Source organism: Tursiops truncatus, chromosome 16, assembly GCF_011762595.2.
Source record: "Tursiops truncatus isolate mTurTru1 chromosome 16, mTurTru1.mat.Y, whole genome shotgun sequence".
NCBI classification, from domain to species: Eukaryota; Metazoa; Chordata; class Mammalia; order Artiodactyla; family Delphinidae; genus Tursiops; species Tursiops truncatus.
The window spans coordinates 68,507,145-68,533,954 of record NC_047049.1 but is presented as its reverse complement, the minus strand read 5'-3'; the positions used below and the strand labels follow the sequence as shown (position 1 = coordinate 68,533,954).

At 39.3% G+C, this 26,810-nt stretch overlaps 1 long non-coding RNA gene across 1 annotated transcript in view; it reads right to left on the bottom strand.

The window, feature by feature from the left end:
* Window positions 1–26,810, bottom strand: part of LOC109550121 (uncharacterized) — a 227,391-nt gene that overhangs the window by 44,614 nt on the left and 155,967 nt on the right. Inside the window, exon 8 of the long non-coding RNA XR_002176491.3 lies at window positions 17,516–17,656. This is a non-coding gene — a long non-coding RNA (uncharacterized lncRNA). The remainder of the gene's footprint in view (window positions 1–17,515; window positions 17,657–26,810) is intronic.

The window sequence follows — 26,810 nt, the reverse complement described above, 5'->3', positions numbered from 1 at the left end:
TTTGCTGCTGTTTTTATTTATCATGTAGGGTGTAATTATAGTGTTTCCTTTTTAAATGGCTCTTAATGTGTTTGGCCAAGGGGGAAAACCAAAGCTGTTGGTAAAAGTCAGGTGTTTCACTGTCTGTCTCTATTATGTTCCCTGGTTGCAGTTTCAGCAGCCCTGCCCGGGAGGACTAACTTTTTACAAATAGGTCAACAAATCTATTGATTTTGACCAACATCCCCAGATTTTGAAAAACACAATGGCCTTCCCCCTGCCTGCTCTTTCTTATTACTTGTGAAATTATTATCAAGTAATGATGCTAATAGCATTACTAATAGAAAACACTACTGCTCTTAGGTATCCTTCCTGAATATTCTACGCAGAAACAAAGATATATGTATGTATATGAACACTTAAAAACAAACCCACATGGACCCAGACTACATACATGCATACTGTTCTTAGTTCACTTTACAATATGTCCTGAACCTCTCTTTTCTTTCCTTTCCTTTCCTTTTTTAACAGCAACATAGTCTATGTATATCTCTAATGTAATTTTAAAAATTGGTCCCCTACTGATGGATATATCCTGTTTTTGATGGTTTCAATCATTGCCCCACTGTAGATCCCAGGATACTTTCTGGAGTGTATGTTTACGATGAATTTATAGGTCTAAGGGTATGTGTCACAAAATAATCTTTCAATGATAAGGACAAAGCATAACAGAGAAAGAGCTTCTGGATATAAGAATAAAGAATGGGTAATATTTTAAAGAGGGTTTCACAAAAAGAACCATCTGATAAATTTTCCATTCTGCCATTTTAACTGGAGAGGCTTAAGTGCATTTGTTATTTTTTTGTTGTTGCTTCTTTTTTTTCTTAGTACCCTGTGCAAACAGAGACTCCAATAATGATATTGAGATCCAAAAATGACACTTAAAAAAAAGAAGATTTGATGTAGAGGAAAGAACAGGAGACCCAAGGTCATGTTACAGTTGGTCACAAACGACATTGTGATCTTGGACAAATCACCTTTTGAGATCTCAGCTTTCCTGTCTGTAAAGTGTTGGAAGATCTTTTAGAAAACTATCTTTTAGAATGGTTATATGTGATTTGCTGCCAATTAGGCTTCTAGTAGTATTGTTCATGAGCAGATGCTGGTCAAGTCTGGAAGTCATGGCCCTTTGAACATGGGCTCTGTTGACGAGGAGGTAAGCCTTTGCCCAGATTAGCACTGCTGGATGCTGAGAGGCAAATAGAAGATATTTTAGGAGAACAGTTTTCATGTTTTCCACATTGCCTTTGTGATTTGGCCCAAGACATATGTTCATCAGCTCCGGGAGGAATTTGAGCCAATACTCTCCTTGACTTAGCCCTCAGAATCTTCCATAGTAAAAAACAATCTTAGGGATGATAGAATGTCAGTGTTGCTCCTATATTTTGAACAACTTTGGTCTTTTTCACCTTGGAGTCTGATATTCAGAAAGTATTTCACTGAATGGGTGCCTTGGTATTTACAAACCTAGCATAGAAAGACTGACCATTGACATTTTCTGGATTCTCTTTCTAAATCCCTCACTTACACAAATAATATTTTAAAATTCCTTAAAGACCACTGTCTTTTTAGACCACTGTGAGTAAATTAGTACTTCCATATTTTCAACTTAGTGCAATGCTAGGTAAAAAGTGAATGCTCAAGAAACAATAGTAACTATTACTATTATAGTGACAGAAGCTGAGCAACTTTGCAATAGTGAATCAATATAAGGTTCAAGGCCTGAAAGACTTTCCAATATATCAGTAAGAGTGAAGAGAATCTAATTAGAAAACATAACTTCTTTATCTCAAATAGTATTAAAAAAAATCAGTTCCCAGAAGATTTTATTATTAGCTCTAAAGTTTACATCGAGCCCTCTCGCAGTACCCCTAAACTAGGCATTTATTTCTACTTACTTTTCATTCATCATGAGGTTTAGCAAATCTAAGGATCTGTCCCCAGCAAAACCACTCCACACTTTGGGCTTCCCCTGAAAGCCCAGGTCACCAGGGAAATTAAACCAGAAGAAAGTACAAGTTCACCCTAGATGTGGGATGTTCCTTGTAGGACCTACTGTTTGATATTGCTAAGTTCAGCTTGGATTTCTCGGAGGAGGGATAAAAACAGGGTGAAGGAAAAGGCTACGATAGTTCAAACAGAACCAATGAGTTACTAATGAGCTTAATGAGCTTTTGGAGTTTGCTGGAATTTGGATTCCTAAAATGAATTCCCTCAGACAGTAGACAGATGACTCACCAACTTTGGCTATCAAGGCGGGCTGAGTCATCTAAAGTCAGCTGAATCATCTGCTTTCAACTCTGTTTTTTAAGAATTGGGTCTGGTTGGATATTTCTGTCTCTTTGATTGCGAATATTAAGCATTTAAATATATGGAGAATATGATGTCCTTATTAGGAAAAACCACATAAATTTCTCATGCACAGATGGACTGCATTAGTAAAAGCAGATTAGTAATTGTTTTTAAGTTCCTGATGATAAAAAAAAAAAGAATAAAAAACCCCAAAAAACCTGCTCTGAACACCTACCTTGCTACATTCTTTACTCACCAGATAAACCAAGTGATAGGTGATGAGAAACCAGATAAGGATTTAAGAGACTGATGGCTGACTCCAAAGAGCCATAAAACTGGTTCAGAGAACATCTTGAGATGTCATTTGCAGGGTTTGCTTTTAAAGTCTGAATGTTAATCTGGACCACACACACATTATAAGTAGAGAGCTTTTGGAAAAAAAGATGTTTCACAATGAGGGAATGTTTAAAGAAGTCAGCTAACATTTTCATCGGAAACACTGAGGACATTTTTGGGTGCTCAGTTCTCCTGTTGCATGTGTTTTAAGAGTTTTTTGTTTGCTTGTTTTGTGTTTTTTTAGGAGGATGTGATTTAGTGGAGGCAGCTTGGCATAAGACAAAGAATCCAGGTCAAGGAACATGAAGATTCTTGAGCCATGTGACCCAAATGAACAGCCAGGCCTTTCTAAGCCTCAGTTTCTTCGTCTGATAAGTGCAAGGGTATGTTAGATTTGTGTTTCCCAAACTTGCTTGAACATGAGGATCACCTGGGGCACTTTTTAAAACTACGGATATTCCCTTGCCTCACCCAAGCCTATTGAATCTGAATCAGCAGGGTGAGGCCTGAGAATTAACATTTTAACCAGCTCCTTGGTGATACTTACGTTCGGACAAGTTTGGCAAACACTGTATTAGTTGATCAGTAAGATATCTTTCAGCTCCAAGATTGCTCAAAGGATCTTTCAAAACACCAAACTTTTTTTTTCCTCCCTCAAAACTGGGGAAGTAAGAATCAAATGTAAAACAAATCAAGGTACGTTGTAGGTAGAGAGGTATTGGTGAGGCTGGTCTGCCACTAAACTATAACGCATAGGAAGATGTTTTGGGTACAGTCAGCATTAGATACTCATCAACTGCATGTTGTTCCTCTCTAAATTAATGCCTCCTCTCAGGAAGAGCCTGATCGATTCATTCACCCTGGAGTTTAAATAGCTCAAGAGCCTCCTTGAATTTTCTGTCTGATATATTAATAAGATCTGAAGCCAATGGAATGGAAGCATCAAGAATCTCAGCAAGCAGGGCAAGCACTGAAATCAGGCACTGACCTTACCTACTCAGAAAACTGTACTGAACTGTTTCCACATGAAGCAGGAGAGTCTGCATCAGTTCAAGCATGGTGGAATAAGACATTACTCACCCACAAGGAAGTATAACTAGAAATCAGAACAAAATTTGTGTCTCCATTGCAGAACACAAACTCTGGACAGCCTCCTTGAGCAATTTTAATCTCTTCAGGAACCCATCAGCTAACAAGAGACGCTGGAACAAACTTGTTTAGAAGAGCAAAAGTTCATAAGTCATACATTCATTCCTTCATGTACTCAACGTTATTTATTGAGAAAATTCATTTATTCATGTATTCCACATTACTTATTGAGTTCTCCCATGCACCAGGCACTGTTCTATGTCCTCCCAATACAGCAGCGAACAAGATGGGTTCCTGAGTGTATTCTAGATGTTCCAGAGCTTGTATTCTAGAAGGTGAAGGGGATCAGAATACGCTACCCCAAAATATGCCACTTTGGCATAAAGATTATTTTGTGCTGAATTAAGAAACAGCAGATGCAGGTAAAAGCTCTCTATCCCTCCCCATCTGTCTAAAGGCAGAGTATAAAATTCCCTTTGTGAAGATGTCCCCTCCCCCCTCTCCCATACCAGGAGGAGAAAAACAGCCTTAATCACCTGAGATGGAGACAGCGCCAAGACGAACCTGCACAAACGAACCTTTCTGAAATAATTCTTATCTTCCATTAGTTTCCCCCATATATCTCACAATTTACTGCTCCTAAACACCTAACCCCCTTTTCCTTTGTTTTGTCATTTTCCCACAAATTTATTGTTTTGTTAAAATGGTATATAAGCCCCTGGATCTAACTGCTTCTTTGGGATTTTTACTTCATTTCTTGAGGCCCCCCATATACATATGAAATAAACCTCCTTCTCTTGTTAATCTGTCTTTTGTCAGTTTAATTTCCAGGGCCCCAGGGACAATCTAAGAGGGTAGAGGAAGAGTTTCTTTTCCCCCTCTTACAAAGAGGACATAGACAATAAATAAGTGAACAAATAAATAAGACCATTTTACAGGATGATAAGTGTTACGATGGAAACACAACAGATAAGTGGTCTTAAAGAGTGATTGTAGGGGTGAAGTATGGAGCCTGCTCTGTAGGCCTTGCTAAGGAGATTTGGGAAGGACTATTAGACATGACTTTTACCCACCCCCAGACGAGTATATGTCTCTGTTTCTGGTGGGTGAAATAACAGAGGTCCAGAGAGAACAAAGGACTAAGGGAATGGTGAGACTAGAGCCCAGGTTCCTAGTGTTTGGAGGTAACTTTCTTCTAATAAACTTGTTTTTCTCAATGATACCCCCAATGAAGAGGTTTTATTTTTGTCTCACAGATACCTTAGATATATTTCTCTGAGTCCTTTTATATTTATTGCTTGCTGGGGTTTAAGTGCTGAAATAGGTTTAGAGATCTGGAGCAGTGTGAAGATCTCCATCCTAAGTGCTGAGGAATCTTAGCCCATTTTCAAAAGATTAAGGGACAACAGGAAGCCAATTATACTGAGGTATAGAATTTTAACCTCCCTCACCTGACAAAGACTCCGAGAAAATGGTTTGTTTCCAATCAAGGAAGATCTGGAATAGTTTAATCACCAGAAATGAAAGCAGTCCCAATTCTCATCCATTTGGTTAACTAGTATGGAAGTTATTTTTTTTACCGTGGACCTTTACAGTCACATTTCCATCCAGACGCCTGGCAATGCTTGAATCCTTCCACAACAAGAAAACAAAGAAACTCATTTCTTTTCAAACATAGTGACTCAGTCTACTCTGTCCTGTTTCCCATAAGCCAAGTGGATGAATGCTATGCTCAAATATGATGCTGTTTTTGAAATATTTACCAAAAAGATTAGTTGTATCAAAAGTGATTTTTCAGCATTAGACAAGACAAGCTACCCATTCTAACAGTCCTATGTCATCTTGTACTTCTTTTTCCTTGATACTTAGAATGTAAGATTTTATATCTGAGGCTCATGGAAATTATTACTTCTTTTTTTATTTTTATTTTTTTGCGGTACACGGGCCTCTCACTGTTGTGGCCTCTCCCGTTGTGGAGCACAGGCTCCGGACGCGCAGGCTCACGGGCCCAGCCGCTCCACGGCATGTGGTATCTTCCCGGACCGGGGCACGAACCCATGTCCCCTGCATCGGCAGGCGGACTCTCAACCACTGCGCCACCAGGGAAGCCCAATTATTACTTCTTTGGTGGTTGAGTTCGTATAGTGTAATACTTTAAGACTGTAACTTTTCTTTCTTTACCAGCCTAATTGACACACTAGTCTGAACATCTTTGAGGTTCACTTGTATACATATAAAGGAGCCATCGCCATCTGGTGTATCACAGAAGATACTACAATTAGCATGTTCTTGTCAATTCTACCAGGCCAGCAGCCAATTTTCCAGATCTTGGGAATTTTCTTCTAGATAGATGGGAAAGTTCCAATGGCCATACAAATTTAGTAGAACAAAATCTTAGTTAACTGATACTAAAGTAACTAAAATCCTTAATTAAATTATTATTATTTTGGTGATTCGAAAAGAAATCACAGGGTGGTTTGTATTTAGGGGGAAAAAAGTAACTGGCAACAAAATAACTAATAATTGAGATTTGGTTAAATGAGAAAATTCTAGAATATGTTCAGGTTATCAATAATGGCACTTAAAATGTAACATTAAGAAGAATAATTTTGATGCCCTACAAGACTTTAGCCATTAATTAGTTTCACTGCTTCTTAAGACAGAATGATTTTCATCAATCAGTTTTTAGTCATTAGGAGATAAATATTTCCTGAAGCCTTTTGAATTCTGCCTAGCACCCTTGATGACCAACACCATTGTACTTACTCAGTTCCCACCTGCTAAGTAGTACCAATCATTGCTGAAAAAATAGCTAATTGGAATCCAGTAAGATCTAATCCCACAGTTGGTCATCTTCTGCCAGGAATTTAGTATATCTGAGTAGGCTGATTTGTGAAATGGTGATAATAGTAGTGTCTATTTCATAGGTTAGTTAGGAAGGTTACGTGCTGAGTTCAATGAATGCTATATAATGGATGCTCAAAAAAAATGTTGCTAGTACACACACACACACACACACACACACACACACACACACACGTCCCAAGCATTTCAAACAAGACCTACAAGCAGATGATCTTCTCACTTCAAACTCTCTTATAAACTCTCTCTAGCTAAGTGAGAGAATCAAATGCCAAACTGAATTGTATGGATGAAAAGCGTGTTCTCTGCTCTCTTAGTGCTTTCAGAATTAGAGATCATTTTGGATGCTTTATTTTGTAAAAGCCTTCCTCAAGTCTATACCCATGGATACAAATATAGGTGTCTGTGGGTGTTTTGGGGGCTAGGATTGAATGGAGGCAGGGAAATGCTGAATTCACTTAAGCAACTTGCTGTTTTGCAACTAATGATTTATAAGTACCGGTTTGGCTTGAATTTAACCGTTTTTTAAAAAAAAATGTAGTTTGCTGAAATTCATCCAAAAAAGTTGATCTATATCAAGCTTTAGGGTAACTCTGTCATGGTTTTCTTGCTTTCTGGAAGACCTATTAATGTCATAGAGTAAATGTCAAATTTTAAACAGGAAAACAAGATTCCACTTGAAGAGGCTTTGTGAATAAATAGCTATTTTAAGTCTTTCTTGGGAACGGGTTCCATAAGCAAGTGAAATTATAGAAGCAGACAAGGTTCAAAGGGAATTTTAAGCAAGTTATTTTCATCTCTAGCTATGTTTCCCAATAAGTTAACGAACAGCCAGATTATTAAGGCAAGGTGTAACTCATAAACCTTTTTCATTCTAAATTTACATATATGTATGTGTGTGTACGTATTATATATATTTCATAGGTTGTGAGATTGATAGCAAAAGCCCTGTTCTGCAAAAGGCCTCTGGCTTCTTTCCTTTCTTTTGAAATTAACCAGAAATGTGGAGCCCTGACAAGTACATTCTTTACCACTAGGGGGTGACAGCTGATAATGAATCAGCTTTTCTTAATGTGAGACAAGCTATTGGCTTTGTTCTATAGGTGTTCCAATAATGTTTCTTCTTTACTGATTGCCTGGTGATGTTTGGTTTGATGCATTCTTTGCTGAACATGCTCCACACCCAGTATCACACCTTTTGTCGTACACATCATGGGTCTGATGGAAGGACAGCTAGTGCTGGACAGCTTTGTAGATTTCAAATAAATGTCTGCAAAATTAGTTAACAAATAGGAATATTTATTTATTCATGCATTCATATGATAAATATTGAGAGTTCACAAGCCCTGTGACAGGCACTGGGGATACGATGGTGAACGAGAATATAACATCTGTCCTCATGGAGGTTTTATTGTAGGGGGAAAGATGACAAAAACCAGGTAAACAAACACATCCATAAGATAACTGTGAGCCTTAACAAGACCTATAAAGGAAAGCAACGTGAGGGTGAGATACAGACTAACTGGAGTTAGAGAAGAGATACCACATTAGATCAAGTATTACTTTATCTAAGGCTTTGCTATTCTCACACAACCAGCAGATTTCAGAGACACATCATGCCCTACTTTGGTTGTTTTCCACTTGCATATATTCTGGCAAAATTCTCATAACTCAGCATTTTGGTGCCTTGGAAGCTTGAAGTATCACTGATGGTTGATCTCTAGCACTATCAGTACATCTTTCCCAGATACTTAGAAAGCTTCCTTAGGAGAGTCATCAAATGGAAACAATATGCCTGTCTCCTTTCTATTCTGCATTACAGAATGGAAACTTCTGTAACTGACTAGCTTGCATCCATTCTGTCTAAATAGTTGGAACACTTCTTAAGAAATATCACACACACACACACACACACACACACAGATATACACGCTTCACACAAAAGATATTGTTAATGTAAAGTTAAAGTCATGTAGCATGGAAAGTGAGAAAATTGTCCTAATGTTGATATAAATATTGGTTAAGAATATCACCTTACTGCTATTGATATTTTTGCACATGTTTTCTAGTCATTACAGACCATCTAGTGTCACTTCCTATTTTGAAATTTCTTTTCTTACTTGAAAGGCCTTCCCCCTTTATTCTCTATCAATTTAAGTCTACCTCATCTTTCACCTTCTAATGAGTCTGTATCTGTCTCTCTCTTTAAATATCCCTGCATACCACATGTATTCCTTCCTTTTGTTTATTCCAGAAGCACTAATGTAATTGAGCAATTGATTAAATAATGTATTCTTAGGATTATTATAATGATTATAATAATAATTATTATATTATTATAATAATTATTATAATGATTATTATAATCATTATTTTCAATCATTCTATGTTGAAAAAAAAATGTTGATCCCTTCCTTTGCCAGCCTCCTTTGCAGCTAGGAATGAGACATGTGACCCAGTTCTAGCCAATGAGATGTAAGGGGAAATATACTGGTACCCTACGAGAAAGATATATTCTCCATGTCAAAAGGGAAAAGATATATGTGGAGGCTCTCTTGTGGCCTTGGCTCTTCTATTGCCCTTCCTTTGGATGAGGTTATGAAGGATGTAATATCTGGATTTGCAGAACCATCTTGTGAACAAAGTGGGAAGCCCAAGAGACTCTTGGAGTTGCCAACCCAGTGCTCTTAACAATGTGGAGCTGCTGAACTAGGTCTGGAATGACCATCCTCCAGCTTCTTATTATGTAATTTAATTTAATGCCTTTATTATTTACATCATTATTAATTTGGTATACTGTTCCTGGGAGCCAAAGGGACTCTAAACACAGTATGAATATTAAAATCCCTCAGAAACATCATCTCACTTTTAATTTTGATACTCCTGAGAACTTGGTCCAGTGCGTAATACAAAGAAGTAGCTAAATAAATACATGCAATCTACATGTTTTTTTCTTTGTTTTCTCACCACTTCCTCCCCCACCAAAGAACTTCTTGAAAATTAATTGCAGATTCTTATTTAAAAGACTGCTGAATTGGAATAAGGAACTTTCCCTACATGGGTCTGTTACAGAAGATGCATATATGTCATGATGTAGCTTATGTTCACTTTGCCATGGCAAATTTCAATGATTGTGAACTTCATAAATGCATGCTTTTAGAGGGCAGAGGTCTTTCTTTTTCATCTTTATATATACCAATGCCAGCCCTGTGCCTTGCAGAGAGTATATGGACAATGGGTGAGTAAGTTGGGGAAGAGAGGAGGGAAGAAAATTAGAAGCAGGAAAATGCATTTGGCTACTTGAAGAGTATGAGATAGATAACTGTAAATTCATTGAACCAGAAATATTGCCTTATTCATCTTTACATCTTCTACACTAGTATCTCTGAAAGTATAGTCTGATTATTCAGAACCGACTGGAGCTTTGCTAGAATTCACATTCCTGGGCCCCACTCCAGAACTCGAGAGAGAAAAATCTCTGAAGGTAGATCCAGGAATCCGTGATTTTGCTCACTTGCAAATCATTGCTCTAGTGCCTAGCAAGGTATTTTGTATATGCTAGACATTCAGTAAATAATAGAATGAATAAATGAATGATGTAAAGATAGAACAATCTCTCAAACTCAGATATAGTCTCTAAAGTCATTCTTTTAAAACCTAATATTTATTTGATGAGACAGAATATTTCATTTAAAAAGTAGAAAAGTCCCTTTTGCAAGTGGGCAAAATATTTTTACAACCAACATGACAAACTATTAAATGATACACTTGGTCTCAAATATAAATAACTTCAAAGCAAGAATAAGATTTCTTTTAAAATACTTGGGGAACTTCCCTGGTGGTGCAGTGGTTAAGAATCTGCCTGCCAGTGCAGGGGACACGGGTTCAAGCCCTGGTCCAGGCAGATCCCACATGCCACGGAGCAACTAAGCCCGTGCACCACCACTACTGAGCCTGCGAGCCACAACTACTGAGCCCGTGCGCCACAGCTACTGAAGCCCGCATGCCTAGAGCCCGTGCTCCGCAACAAGAGAAGCCACCTCAGTGAGAAGCCTGCGCACTGCAGCGATGAGTAACCCCCATTCATCACAACTAGATAAAGCCCACACGCAGCAATGAAGACCCAATGCAGACAAAAATAAATAAAATTTAAAAAATAAAATACTTGGGCACTTAGAAATGAAGTCAAAACATTCTAGGTCCCCAACCCCTTAAATATTCCTGTCTACTTCTCTGACATTTTCCCCAATGTACTCCTCCTCAGAACCTGGGCGTAACTTGATTTGGCACTGGTTCGTTGAAGAATGAGCTCATTTTCTAGACAGGGGTAGAATATGTCTATAGAGAACAAAATGGTAAGCACAGATTCCTCTTCGAAGTGTAATCTGGCTGTTCCCACCTCTTCAACCCAAGTGGAAAGCTGAATCATCTCCATGACAGACACAGCCCCAATTCTTTCAAAGCTATGGTTACAGGGATTTGTGCTTTCCTGCTTTGCTGAGATAGAGAAATAGGGTTATGCTACATACGATCTATCCTGGGATAACCAGATCAACTGTATAAAGAGGCACCATCTGGATTCTTTCTATGCAGGAAGTGAGAAAGCTCTTGCTTGAATAGCTGATGTTGGGGAATCTGTTTTAACAGTGTGTGGTTTCGAAGAAGTGAGGAAGCATCTGTTTGGAGGGAGTGAAGAGATCTTCTTTAGCCAAGTAGTTTGCACAACAAATTGGATGATCTAACCCCACCCTAGCTATCCAAACTTATCTCTCTCCTCTTAACAGAGTCAAGCCAGTTTTTTCTTCTTGGCGCAACATCCCATGTTCCTTACAATCTCCATGGTCTTGCCCAAGATCTTTTGCCCCAGCTGGAATACGTTACTTTCTTACACTCGTCTTCCCAATAATAAGGAGGCTAAAGCTCCTAATAATCTAGTGGTAACTATATGGTAACTATGTGGTAACTACATACATTGTTTCCTTTAATCCTCACAACAACTCCAAGAAATAGGTCCTATAATTATCTTCATTTTATAGGTAAGTAATGGATAATCAAAGAGATTAAATTACTTGGCTAAGGTCATCCAGACAGTATGTTTGCAGAACTGAGATTCATATCCAAGGATGTCTGATTCTAAAGTCCATGCTTGGAGCCATTATGCACTCATTGGAATTGTTTTTGCACCTCCAAGTCCACGGTCCATGAAGCCCTCTATCTATCTATTTATTTATTTATTTGCCACACTGTGTGGCATGTGGGAACTTAGTTCCCCAAGCAGGGATTGAACCTGCGCCCCCTGCAGTGGAAGCGTGGAGTCTTAACCACTGGACCACGAGGGAAGTCCTGAAGCCCTCTTTTTAAAACTGATTATTATTTAAACCATACATATTGGTACTTTAAATAACAAAATCATAGAGTGTCAGAGAAATGACTTCACAGGCCATCTTGATCACCTCTTCTTTTATAGACAAGAAAATTGAGGCTCAGAAAGAGGCTGTTCCTGTCAGAGGTCTCACAGAACTCAGTCATGCACATAGGGCAGAACTTTGATGATTCTGGGGCCCCTTCCTAGAGTTTCTGATTCAGTAGGTCAAGTGCAAGGGCCTGGGAATATGTGTTTTAAAAATAGCTCCATGGGGCTTCCCTGGTGGCACAGTGGTTAAGAATCCGCCTGCCAGTGCAGGGGACACGGGTTCGAGCCTTGGTGCGGGAAGATCCCACATGCCATGAAGCAACTAAGCCCGTGCGCCACAACTACTGAGCCTGTGCTCTAGAGCCCGCAAGCCACAACTACTGAGCCCGCGCGCCACAACTACTGAAGGCTGCGCGCCTAGAGCCCGTGCTCCGCAACAAGAGATGCCACGGCAATGAGAAGCCTGTGCACCACAACAAAGAGTAGCCCCTGCTCGCCGCAACTAGAGAAAGCCCGCATGCAGCAACGAAGACCCAATGCAACCAAAAATAAACAAACAAATAAATAAATTTATTAAAAAAAATAGCTCCATGATTGGGTCCAATCATCAGGCAAAGTTGGGAATCACGAATATTCTATATCACTTGGTGTTTCATCTGTGTTTAATGTTTCATCTATTTCATCTGTTTGTCTTATCTCTCAAATATTACTCTTTGGAGACCTTGTTATATACTTCAGTATTCCTTACAGTGTCTAGCTAGGAAGGAGCTAGACATATTTTAAGTGCCTAGCAAATGCTTGTGAAGCAAAATGAAGAAAGTTTTAGATACTGAATATTTGATTAGGAGGTGGCAGGGAAATGAATTATGGCAATTAGGTTCAAGGCCATGTAGAGCAAACATTCCAGGTGGGAGGCAAAATAGGTGATAATTATAAAATGTGGCTTGTTTCATTTGCTTCAGCTCATAATGACTTGGAAGCCTAGTTGCCCAAAGATTTCGGATAGCAGAGTCCTGACTTTCTTTTGTCTTCCTAAGCTGGGTAGACATGCTGAGTAAATGTGATCCCCGGATGCTCAGGACATGTCTTGTTCTGCTCTAAACACATGGAACCAAGCCCTGGTGACACTCTTGCCTTGGAGTGGCAGAGCCTTATATGGAAGCAGAGTGCACTTTTCACTTTACTGGGGGATCTTTAAATAGCAGGGAACAGCAACTCAAAGCTTTTCAAAGAGCTACTTAAAGTTATTTTTCTCCATGACAACAGCCTGCCAATAAGGATAGAATTTAAAGAGCTAGTACCCCAAGAAGAAAGAGAAAAGGAAAATTTCCCTGCCAAAATGAATGCTCAGAGATGAACCACAGCCGGAGTGTAAATTCTATACATTGACTCACAACTATAGAACAGATGAGATGAGCAATCAAATTGCATTCTTTAATTATCTGTGTGCAAAATCAGAAGGATATTTAAAGGTGTTCACTTGGTGGTAGATGGGGTGGAGGGAGATACTGGCGTATGCTATGATTTCTGGTGATGAAATGATGGACTCTTTCTTTTATTTTTTTTTATTACCCTTAAAGATTCAGAGGATTGATTTTGTTTTGGGCTCCTAAAGATCAACTTCTAAATAATCCTCCTAGCCTTCTTGTGCCTTAACCTTGCAAAAACACCTTTTTCTCTGCCTCACGTAATATGACTCCCAGGACAGGCTGTAGTGGACTCAACTCCTGATTCCTTATTTTCTATCAAATGAAAATATTCAGATGCTTTCTCAGGGAACGCCCACAGTGTTGTTGTTGTTGTTGTTTAAAATTAAGATTTTACATTTTTAGAGCAGATTTAAGTTCACAAAGTGAGGAAAAGGTACAAAAATTTCCCATATACCCCCTGCCCCTACACATGCCTCCTCATTATTAAAATCTTCCACCAGTGTGGTATATTTATTATAATTGATGAGCCTTCACTGACACATCACAATCACCCAAGGTCCATAGTTTACGCTATGGTTCACTCTTGGTGTTGTTCATGCTATGGGGTTGGACAAATGTATAATGACATGTATCCATCATTACGGTATCATACACAGTATTTTCACTGCTCCAAAAATCCTCTGTGATCCACCTATTCATCCCTTCCCCAATCTCTCAACCCCTGGAAACCAGTGATCTTTTTACTGTCTCCATGGTTTTGCCTTTTCCAGAAAGTCACATAGTTGAAAATCACACAGCATGTGATTGGTTCCTATCACTTAGTAATATGCAGTTAAGGTGCCTCCATGTCTTTTCATGGCTTGATAGCTTTTATTTCCTTTTTAGTGTTGAATAATATTCCATTGTCTAGATGTACCAGTTTATTTATCCATTCACCTACTGAAGGACATCTTGATTGCTTCCAGGTTTTGGCAACTATAAATAAAGCTGCTATAAACATTCATGTGTGGACATAAGTTTTCAACTCCTTTGGGTAAATACCAAGGAGCATGACTGCTGGATCTGCTGGATCATATGGAAAGGTATGTTCAGTTTTGTAAGAAACTTTCCAAATGTCTCTCAAAGTGACTGCATTATCCTGCACTGCCATCAGCAATGAATGAGGGCTCCTGTTGTCCACATCCTCACCAGCATTTGGCGTGGTCAGTGTTTTGGATTTCCGGCCATTGTAATAGGTGTGTAGTGGTATCTCATCATTGTTTTAATTTTCATTTTCCTGATGACATACGATGTGGAGCATCTTTTCATATGCTTATTTGCATCTGTATAGCTTTTTTGGTGAGGCGTCTGTTAAGGTCTTTGGTCCATTTTTTAATTGGGTTATTAGTTTTCTTACTGTTGAGTCACATTGAGTTTTTATTTCTCTGTTCTCAATCCCCCAGGTTGGGGGGATTTATAAGATTTATCTTCTACTCCTAACTGTCCCCGAGAATAGGGTACACTTTCCCCGATAACCTTCTTAGCCTCCACCCTCAACCAAGTCCTAGACCAACTCAATGCATTAGCCTTAGAAATGATCAGTCCCAGAGTAGTACAGACTCATTTTCTATCTGATATAGGGATACCCTCTCCAGTGTTCCCTACAAGTGCTCATCTGGACCTTAATCAGTTATAGGACTCCCTCTAGCTTGACAGTGGCAAGTTTCACCACTGACCAGTGCCAGGGATTACCATTCATTTAACAGATATTATTGGATGCACTTTATGTGTCAAGCTCTGAGCTGGGCACTGGAACAGTGAATCAATCAGAAAATTATCAACTTCTTCCTTAAGGGTTAAAAGTGGTTCTCCTATAATGACCAGCTCTAATTCTGCCCACTGAAACTATATAATCAGCTATTGTATTCCTTTGGAAACTTAAAGACAATCAGATCCCTCAAAGCACATTGGCATTCTGGTCACCCCTTCCTTTGTATGTGCTCCCATTGGTCAATGACCCATTCAAAGGAGACTGCTCACATTTCACCTTACTTCCTGGGCTCGTCTGCCTGTGTTGGATGGTCAGGGCTTCTTACAGTTGCCTACATCTGTGGAGTTACATTGCTTGACATGTTTCTAGACTCTAGAGGTGCAGACTTGCATATGTATATGTCCCTTGGGGAGAAGGAGCTAAAAACATTAGCTTCAACCTGGGGAGTTGTTTTTCTTCTCCTGCTTTTTAACCAGAAAAATAAATGCGATTGTTGCTTTGAAAACTGAAATGCTAGCTTTTAAACAACTTGCAAATAACAGAGTTCAAGATTTCAAGGGGAAAACAGGCTCCATAAAAATTCTGTGACAGGAACCCCTACATTGTCCTTTTAGTTGGTAAACTGAGAATAAATGGTAACCAGAAAGTAATCGCCTCTAACTGCATTTCACTGAGAACTAATGTCCTTCTGACCAGTAAATGTGAACTTAGCCCCCAGGTACAGCTTGACTTTGAGGGAAGGGGCACATGAACTTGGGGCCAGGCTGTTACCCCAAAGCACACTCACTGCCAGCCCTGACAAGGGCTTGCAGCTGGTATTACCAAGGATCAGGCAATTCTTCTGCTCTTAGACTTGGCTTCTTTTAGGGCTGAAAGCATCAGACTAACTCCAGGAAGAGCTGACCATTTCTCTTACTTCAGATTCAGAAGGATTCAGAAGGAATGATTTGTTCTCCTGACTGATTGTTCTCTGCTCCCACTTTCCACCTTGTTCTGCTCCCAGGATGTGCTCCCTGACTTCATCTGCCCTGCTCCCGGTCCAGGAGGCTGGCCTCTGCAGGTGCATCTCCTGGCTTGCCAGCTGGCTTCCAGTTCCATTTAGCCAATGAGAGGCCCAGGTGAGAGGGTGGGAAGGGAGAGAGGTCAGTGTATATCTTCCAAACCCTGTGCTTCTGCAGCATGTCTCTAGAACCCAATTAATTCAAGCTCCTGCCAAGCAGCCCCTAATCTAGGGTTCCAGTTCTTGTTTGGCTCTAGGAACTCTACCTTCTGCCCTGGGCCTTGTTGGTAATGGCCTCCTATCATTAAACCTCTGGGTGCCTCAACCAAACTAACTTTTCCTTAATACTGCCTTCATCTCTGTCCTATCATTATACCCTCTTCATTAAAATCATCTGGAATAAATTCTTTCCTGCCTGGGCCCTGACAGATAAACCTCTGGATGTTCAGTTCTCCTCTGTAGGGCATGGAGCATCATGCCATCAGCACCAGGGAAGCCTTCTTATCTCCTTTAGGCAGGTACAGTCTCCAGTCCCAGGACCAGAGGTTAGGCAATCTCAACCTGGCAGCTCAGGAGATTTCTGAACCCCACCTATTAAATGAAACTCTTCTGGGGGTGAGGCCCTATAATTTCTCCTTTTAAAAAAGACCCATGGAACAAGAATGGCAAAATAGTGATAATTGTTCAAGTTGGGCGACGGGGACCTGGGGTTCATTATGCCATTTTCTCTACTTCTGTGCAAAATAGTGGTAATTGTTCAAGTTGGGTGATGGGCACCTGGGGTTCATTATGCCATTTTCTCTACTTCTGTGTATTTTCATAAAAAAGAATTAGGTATGTAAGGTTCTAAGTTGAGAACCAGTGATTCAAAGTAGAGATCTGAAATTTGTTTTGCTAATCTCATTATTCCATCTGTGTAAACAACTGAGATGAGACAAAGAGATCCAGCATCTTCCATTTACTGTAGTCCTAGGTACCAGAGACCCAGGACCTCCAGTCCCTACCACACAGATTCCTTTATAGATTGGGGTTGACCAGATCTGGCCAAATTCCTTGGTGATTCCCAAACAGTTCCCACTCACACAGACATAGTTTGTGACCTTTAGCCAAATTCTGTAAGTATGGAATTAGAGAGTCCAAGTCACTACACTCTGGTGTGGCTCTCTCCTCTGTCCCTTCTTCTGAGAAATTCCTCAGAAGCCCCACAGTTCTATTTGACCCGTACCAGAAAAGGACCCAGACTTTTGAGGAAAAAATTCAGGTTTTTAGACTCTGTTCCTGTGTATCTTGGGCAAGACACCTACCTTTTCAATTTCTTTGATTTCTCTGATTTCATAGCATAGTAGTTAAAAGCACATCTCTGGGTTTGAATCATAGTTCTGCCACGTCCTGGCCATGTTACTCAGGGCAAGTTGCTTTACTTCTGTATGCCTCAAGTTTTTCACCTGTAGAATGGAAATATCAATGGAAACCACATCATTGGGTTGTTGGGGAGATAAAATGAGCTATCTGACTATCACATATAAAGGGAGTAAGTAGCACGGTGCCTGGTGTACAGTAAGTTCTAACTAAGTGCTAGCTGATGCTGTATCATTAGTGCTAATTACATTTATATTTGTAACTTTGGAGGACTAGGCAGAAGGAAACATAGCAACAGTTTCAGATAGAGTTTCCAGGGGTTTTAAAAAATCACAATAAAATTTGAGAGCTACTGTTGTAGATCTTGTAAATATTAATGGCTATAAAATCTGGAGTTAAAAAAGATCCATTCAAACAAGCCAGTGTGGCTGACTCCCTAGTTCCTAGTCATTTTGTATAGTTCTGGGCTTCAGCACCTGCCTGGGTAGAAGGCCTGGCTGGATCTGGAACTGAGCTTCCCCTACTCTGGACTGGACTGACACAACAGCCCAAGTTACAGGGTTTGATGGGTGGGAGGTGGTAGTGAAGGGAAGAGCAGAGAAGCATTGAGAATACTCCTAAATCAAACAGAAAAGCCCAAATGCCTAGATGGCCTTGGCTCCTGTATGTCCATTCGCAGCCAACTTGAGGACACACAGCTTCATTTAGTAAATCTGACCTCATGTTCATGTCAATTAAAAACTATGCAAATGTGTTTTGAATTTTCTAGGCAAGCGTGTATTACCTCCTAATGCTGACCATTAAAATTCCTGATAAAATCCAATCTCCAAAAGTTGGACAGCAAGAGAGAGAGAGAGAAAAAAATCTAGCCCTTTTAATAATTAAGCACAAAAAATATAGTAGTGCATAATTATACCCTAAAGAACAACTCCTTAAGTCCTCCCTTAACTGGGAGGAAAAGGCTAGCCAGCCCCTTTTCCTCACCGAATCCTCACCTTTTCCTAATCTAACCTAACCTAACCCAGACAACACCTGTAGTCTCCAGCTTAAGGACGCTTGTTTCAATGTTTGTTTGTTTGTTTGTTTTTCCAGTGTAGATCTGGGCTTTATAGGAGCCAGATATTGAATGACATAAACTGATTCATTCTGAAATCAATGTCTAACAAAAGGTTGAAAGCTAGCCTTTCCTTAGACAAGTATGTCTTTACTGTGAAATACCAGTCACATACACTCTCTGGCATATTCTGCTAATTTTTCCCACTTCTTGTGGCATGTGTTTAAAAGTCACCAGCTAAGAAAAGCCAGATATTCTACGGCTAGTTTTGATTTGTGAATAGCAAGGAAACATACAGTTATAGCGCAAGGACTCAATTATAACACATCACCACCTCCGTTGTCCTGACTGGGGAGTCACATCGGGGTGACTGCCTGCCTTTTGATACGTTCTGATAGCCATGTCTGTGCCATCCCCTTTCTTTGGGGGGAATGACTTTTCTTTCCAAGTTCTCATCTTTCCACTCCCTGCTCTATCATGTATCCTGGACAGAAGCTGTGTAACAAAGCCTTGCTGGCCACAGTGGATGGTTTAATGGTAGGCAGCTGCGCTAAACTAAGTAGCCAGTGCCTCACACCTCACTTTGGGTCAGGGACCCAAGCTGGTCTCACCAGAGTCCTTCCTCAGGATTTATTCCCCCTGCTCCTAACACATTATTATGAAAATTCTCAAACATACAACAAAGCTAAAAGAATTTTACAGTGAATACCCACCACCTAAACTCTACCATTAACATTTTACTACATCTGAATTATCACCTATCTATCCACCTATCCAGCTATTAATTCAAATTATTTTTGGTGCATTTCAAAGTAGGTTGTAGCTCTTAGCATACTTCTAAGTATTTCAGAAAGTATTAAGTAGGGTTCAATATTGATTTATGGGTTTTTTTGGATATAAAAATCATATACAATAAAATGTTCATATGTTGTACATTTGCAGCGCTTTGACAAATGTATACACTCAGGATTTATTTTCATCAGAAGTGGAGAGAAAGCTTCTTTCCTCTTTGGAAAGTGAGGCTCAAAGATGTGAGCCTAGAGTGGGGCAGTTATTACTCCGGCTTCAGATTCTTAAAGCCAGCTAGGGGAAGCTGACATACCAATATGGAGGCAGAGCTAAGAGATAAAAACAACTGTGAAAGTATTGTAGTCATTTCTGCCTTTTTTTTTTTTTTGCAGTTTGGTTACATGAGCTGATAAATTCTTGTATTTGCCTAAACTATTTTGAGTTGTTTTTCTTTTACTTGCATCTAGTCCTGACAATATATGTAAACTGTCCCCTTTAATTTTAAACAAGGTTTTATGTGTCTACTGCAGGTATCAGGACCAAGTTGGGAGAGATTAAGAAAGTATAAGGTTTCTAAAAAAATCTAAGAGACTGTGGTTCTAGTAAATTGAAAGTGTTGGCCTTAGCTAGGTTCTAGTTGTTGATCCCTTGTTTGTGGTATCAAGGGATAGTTTTGCACAGGCGCTAGCAACTTTATTCAAAGCAGAATCATTAACAAATGAAAAAAAGCAAAAGCATGACGTGATAACCTTGATATCAAAAATATAGTTATCGATATTAGAAGCAGGGCCCTAGTGAACTAGCTAATTATTCTTTCTAACTTTGAACATTACCCAGTTTTTGTGGCTTTAGCTAAATAGTCACAGAAACAGAAACTGTGTGTTTTCACTGTTAGAGGTGGAATAGGTTGCAAAATGCCAAAATGGGTCCAATCTGGAAAATGTTGAGTCCATGTGCGAGAGAAGGGAAAAGAGAGGAAGACTCTCAATCATCCGAGGGGGAGTAAAGGAAGTATTTTATTGCCCAAGAGAAATTTCTTTTTTGGGTGTTTTGTTGTTGTTGTTCTAACATATGATACTATTTATCAGTTGTGTTATTTTGGTATTTTATGGCCAGAATTGATTTCTTTTTCTCTATTTGTCTCAAACTAAGTACAAAGTTTTTCCTTGGTGATTTCTATAAAAGTTAGAAGAGTGGTTACTTTTGGGGAAGGGAAGGGCTTGTGAAAAGAAAGGGACTCATGGAGGGTTTTCAGACTATGTATCCAAGTTCTGTTCTCTTGACCTGAATGATGGTTACAAGTGTGCTCACCCTACATTAAGCTATGCATTTGTTCTGTGGGGTTTCTGGTTTTGTGTTTCATATTTTACAATAAATGTCTTAAAATCTGAAGTGAATACGTGAAGATGCGATAAAGCTCTAAGGTGGGTATACTATTAGTGCTTATTTCATTATATTCATTGTTATTCTGTATCATCAGAATATTTCATAATTTAAAAAATTTACTCCTTAACCTCCAACACCACTTTGAAAGGACACAATTCTTACATTTCTGAGGCCTGTTGAAAGTGACAGTGACAGTCATCCCAAAACTGTCACTAGCACCTTCTTCCTTTGCACTGTCCCCTCAAATTAGCTCTTCAAGTTCCTCAGCTCTTTTGTGTGAATCTTAGCCTGATTCATTTTATGTAGAACATCTGACCTTTCCTATATATTTTTACAAGTGCATATTAGATTTTATCTGACCAGATCTACACATTGCCAAAGTGAATGAGAACAGTTAAAGCAATTATTTGGGAAATTTATGTTAAAGCTTTCTTATTCAGATAATTCAAAGAGAAGCAGAGAAAATAGCGTAGTGGTGATTGTCCTGCTTCATGTAATTATTTCCGCAGTTCCTCATTTTGTTCGGTTATTGAGGTTCTTTTCTCTTTTTAAAGACAATTTTTTTTTTAGAGCAGTTTTAGGCTCATAGCAATATTGAGGGGAAGGAAGAGAGATTTCCTGTATATTTCTTGTTCCCACACATGCATAGCCTTCCCCATTACCAACATCACTCACTAGCGTAGTACATTTGTTGCCACGGATGAACCTACATTGACACATGAGAATCACCCCAAATCCATAGTTTACATTATGGTTCACTTCTGGTGAGGTACATGCTGTGGGGTTGGACAGATGTATAATGACATGTGTCCATCATTATGGTATCATACACGGTACTTTCACTGCCCCCCAAATCCTCTGTGCTCCATCTATTCATCCCTCCCTCCACCTCCCTCAACCCCTGGCAATCACTGATCTTTTTACTGTCTCCATAGCTTTGCCTTTTCCAGAATGTCACATAGTTGGAATCACACCGTAGGCAGCCTTTTCAGATTGGTTTCTATCACTTAGTAATATGCATTTAAGGTTCCTCCATGTCTTTTCACAGCTTTATAGCTTATTTCTTTTTTAGTGTTGAATAATGTTCTATTGTCTGGGTGTACCACAGTTTATTTATCATTCACCTACTGAAGGACATCCTGGTTGCTTCCAAGTTTTGGCAGCTATGAATAAAGCTGCTATAAACATCTGTGTGCAAATTTTTGTGCAGCTTTCAGGGTGAAGACAAGATGATGATGATGATGATTCAACTCCTTTGGGTAGGGAGTTGCAGTTGCTGAATCTGCTGGATCATATAGTAAGAGTATGTTCAGTTTTGTAAGAAACTGCCAAACTGTCTTCCAAAGTGACTGTACTATTCTGCACTGCCATGAACAATGAATAAGAGTTCCTGTTGCTCCACATCTTTTCAACATTTGGTGTTGTCGGTGTTCTGGATTTTGGCCATTATAGTAGGTGTATAGTGGTATCGTATTTTGTTTTTTTTCTTTTCTATTGCGGTTTATTACAGGATATTGAATATAGTTCCCTGTGCTATACTTTGGACTTTGTTGTTTATCCTTATTGTTGTTTTAATTGAGGTTCTTAAGAGCATTCTGATATAAGCAGGTAATTGGTGATAGCAACAGTTAATAATGTTTAAGCACTTGATATGTGCCAGGCATGTGCAAAGCACTTTACAGTATCAGCTGATTTAATAATTCCACAACTCTGTGAAATAAGTACTATTATTGTTTCTAATTAAGGAAAAAGGAAGACGGAGGCTTGTGACGGCTCAGTTAGTATGAAACAGCAGGGCCGACTTCATGGACACGAGACCTGGGCAGTCAGTCACACAGGGCCCTGTGATCAGCTTTGTATTTGGTTTAATGCTCTGAGGTCACTGTCTTGAAATTCTTAATAATTTTACACAAGGGGACCTGCATTTTCATTTTATACTGGGCCTGGCAAATTATGCCCTGTGGGGTAGAGTTGGACATTTGACCCCAGAGGCTGTGCTGTTAAGCACTATTCTATTCTGCTGCTTATCCCCCTCTAAATGAAGCTAGGAGAAGGAAAAACAAAGAAACAAAACAAACAAACAAAAAACCAAAAACACCCCAAATGAAGAAAGAAATGAACAAATAAAAAAACTAGTAACTGACATGGCATATGCATATAACTGAAGATAGTAAGAAACTAATCTGGGAAGAATAATTTTAAAATGTGTGACTTGTACTTAAATTAACATTTCCTGGATATTATTCTTGGTAAATGAAATTAATATTTGAGACTTGTTCTACCTTAGGAAATGCATACACTCCCATGACGTTAAGTTCATTTTTCTATGTTCATCATATGTCTAAAGGCAAGAAATTTTTTCTGAAACAAACTGTTAATTTGGGGGAATAAGAGGGGTGAACTCAGCAAATCTGAGAAAAATCTGTGAATTTGCTCACTGTTTTTCCCAACTGAGGACAGCTTCTCATTGCCCAGCTTTCAGGCTTATAATCTTAAGCCTGTGCCAAATGAAGCTTAGGTACAGAAAGCACCTGGAAAATAAGGGCTACACATTGGGGAAAGCTACACTGTGAGTGTCTTCCATCCATGTAAGATAATGGGGAGGGGTTTGGTCACTTCTTTTTCCTGTGATCACTTTATTTCCTGCTTGTTCTGATTTGGGTCTTGAAACTCCCTTTTCCCTCTGATTGCTGTGACGGCTGTGTTTGCCATCTTATTGTGATTTTTGTCCTTGTTTTGCTTGTGATCTCCGTCTGTGCTTGTCTCTTCACTGGAGTTGCTCAATTTGAGTTGCTAGTTAATAGCTTGTCTAATTTAGCCTCAAGGGTCCTCATCGCTTGGCAGTGAGATGAAGCTTGGCTCCTACTTCTCCCTGGTACGACTTGTTCAGTGGAGGACAAGGGTGAGGACTGGTGGCAGCAAAGAGGTGGAAGCTGGTCCAGAGGCTCCAGTCTTCATTCTCTGTGACCTGCTGAGGCATTTACTGCCTGTCCCTGGAGAGCTTTGAGGCTTAGATGCCTCAGGAGTTCTAAATCTTACAGCTTAGTGTTACTTCTTAATCAGAAAATGGAATCACAGGAGAAAGAGCTTTTCTTACTGCACAGGGGCCTGGCTAGGGTTCATGTATTGTTACTGACATTCCCCTTCTTGCCCCATCCAGTTCAACAATGCGCATCATTGTTTCCAAAAGGGTTTCCTCCTGTGTCAGGTGAGCACTTGTACAGGCAGGTCTGAAACAATATCCAGCTAAGGGTTCAGCCTTCTCACAGCTGGAATACAGTTCCCAACAACCAACATTCCAAACTGAAGGACTGTCATGATAACTAATGTTTTGTTCATTCTGGATTAAGGATGGATTCCTAAATAATAAAAATAATACCTACTCCCAGCCCCAAGGTTTGCTTATATGTTCCTCACCATACACCTGTTAGGTAGGGAGGGTAAGAACCACTATTATTCCTATTTTGCTAGTGCAGAAACTGAGTTTCAGGAAAGCTGTGATTTGCCCAAGATCTAATAAATCAGCTTAGATCTTTCTATGCCAAGAACAGAATTTCTCCATTACTGCATCACATCACTTCTATCATTAAACAAATTCAGAGTAGACAGAAGGAAGCTGCATGTAGCTTTCAGGGTGAAGGTAGGATGATGATGATGATGATCTGTGATTTTAGCATGTGGACCTAAATTGTCATCCTATTTGGTGATGGTCAGGTATAGTCTGGGCTGACTGGAGGGTCATCTCTGCATCAGGGACCAAAGAACTTGACGGGAAGGAAAAATGCTGACCCTCCTGCCTACACCCCCAGGAAAATTAATCACCCTCAGAATAATGACCTCAAATTTTATGGTTAACTAAAGAGCAAATCGTGTTCTCTAGACTCTTACACTGACCAAGATTGAAAAAATCTTGGAAAGAATTTCTTGTTTCTCAAAGTGGAATACATGGCAGTGTGTCAGGGTCCCTGAAGATACATATTAAATTATGGTACATCTTCCCAGAGCACCAACTCTATTTGAGAAAAAACAGCAAACAAAAAGAGCAAACAAAACATGTTTATCGATTAAAAATACCAGCATTTTAAGGGAAAGAAGGCAGTTTTGGCCTGAATTTTAACAAAGAGAAAAGCTGCACACCTGCAATGGGTCTCTTTGGGTTAATACATCCCAGGTACTAACCTTAGGAATAAATTTTCATTCTCTTGTATCTTTGGATGGTTTCTGTGAAAAGTCTGAGAAGCACTGGCCATTTTGGTAGACAAGTTGAAACTAAGAGAATTTAAATGATTCTCCTATGGTCACAGCAGGCCTGCACTCAAAGTCGCCTGAATCCTTGTCTACCATTTTCTCCATTATTCCACAAATCCATTCTTTGTAATGAAAGTGTTTCTAAAACGAGAGTATATTTTCCTGCCTTAGGAAAACTAGGAGGCAGAAATGATGGCATATTGAGAATGGAGACTGTGTTATAATGAGCATCATTCTCATCGCCAAAGCAACATGGGACACGGGCTGTTGAGTAGCTTGAGTTGTGTGTGAATGCAACCTAGGAAGGTCCAGCAAGGGGCTCTTCCAATCATGTTTCAGCTGTCATCTTGCTTCTAAGGCTTTGCCTCTTTCTTCTAAAGTAAAAAATAAATTCTGGTTATTAAGATAACTATGCTCAATCTTATCAAATATCAAGCAGTGCAAATTAACAGGGCAATAAGCTACAATCTTTATTCCTTAATTTATTGGTAATGATTTTTTTAACTAATGAAAATATTCAGTATTAGTGAGGATGAGAAAAAACAGTGAGATAGAAATTTACCCAACTTATCTGGTAGAATAACTTGAAAATATGTCCCAAAACCCTTAGATTTTGCACGTATTACCCTTTGACAAAATAATTCTACCTCTACAAAATTTTCCCCAAGGAAATATACAGGAAAGCATGCAGGGATTGATTTAGTTACAAAGATGTTCAATTCGAGGTTCTTGAGAACAGTGAAAAATTGGAAACAATTTAAATGTCTAATATTTGGGATTTGGTGAAATAAATTATATCTTTACAATAGAATACCACTGTATCTTGACTCCCCCATAGAAATAATGCTGTGAATGTTAAAAGGCATTAGAGTGAAGTAGTTAAAAGTAGGGATTCTAGAATCTGATTTCCAGGGTTTACAATCAGGTTGTGCCATTAACTAGCTGTGGGACTTTGAACAAGTTTGTTAAATTCTCAGTGCCTCAGTTTCATGAGAATAATGATATAGTATTATACTTTCCTTACAAGGAACATATTAAGTACTCATCAAATATTAGGTATTGTTAGATAAGCAGTTACCAAGAAGGGAAGTTGTTTTTTTTTACTTATTATTAACTAGAAATTACAGGTTAACAAAATAGTTCGTATAATATAATGGTATACTTTTTTTTTTTTTTTTTTGCAGTACGCGGGCCTCTCACTGTTGTGGCCTCTCCCGTTGCGGAGAACAGGCTCCGGACGCGCAGGCTCAGTGGCCACGGCTCACGGACCCAGCCGCTCCGTGGCATGTGGGATCTTCCTGGACCGGGGCACGAACCCGTGTCCCCTGCATCGGCAGGCGGACTCTCAACCACTGCGCCATCAGGGAAGCCCATATTTTCTTTTAAAAGGCTCTTTTAGAGACTTTGGGATTGACAGAAAAAATTGTAAATCACTATATTATATACCTGTAACATATAATATTGTACATCAACTATACATCAATAAAAAAGAAAGTGAAAAAAAAATAAAAGGTTCTTTTAGATAGTTTAGACTAGTGGTTCCCAAACTGTGTGCCAAGGCATCCTGGGGCACTGCAGTGAACTCACAGGAGGCCCCCAGGATATTTTAAAATTTCAAGAGAAACACAGCAACACCCCTGAACACTGTGTGAACTACTACTATTAAGTGGTTTGGACCTAACTACATAATAAACGTAATTTATATTGGTTTAAAGTACCAGAAAAAATTACTGAAACATTGAGGGTTCCATGAATGAAGAAAG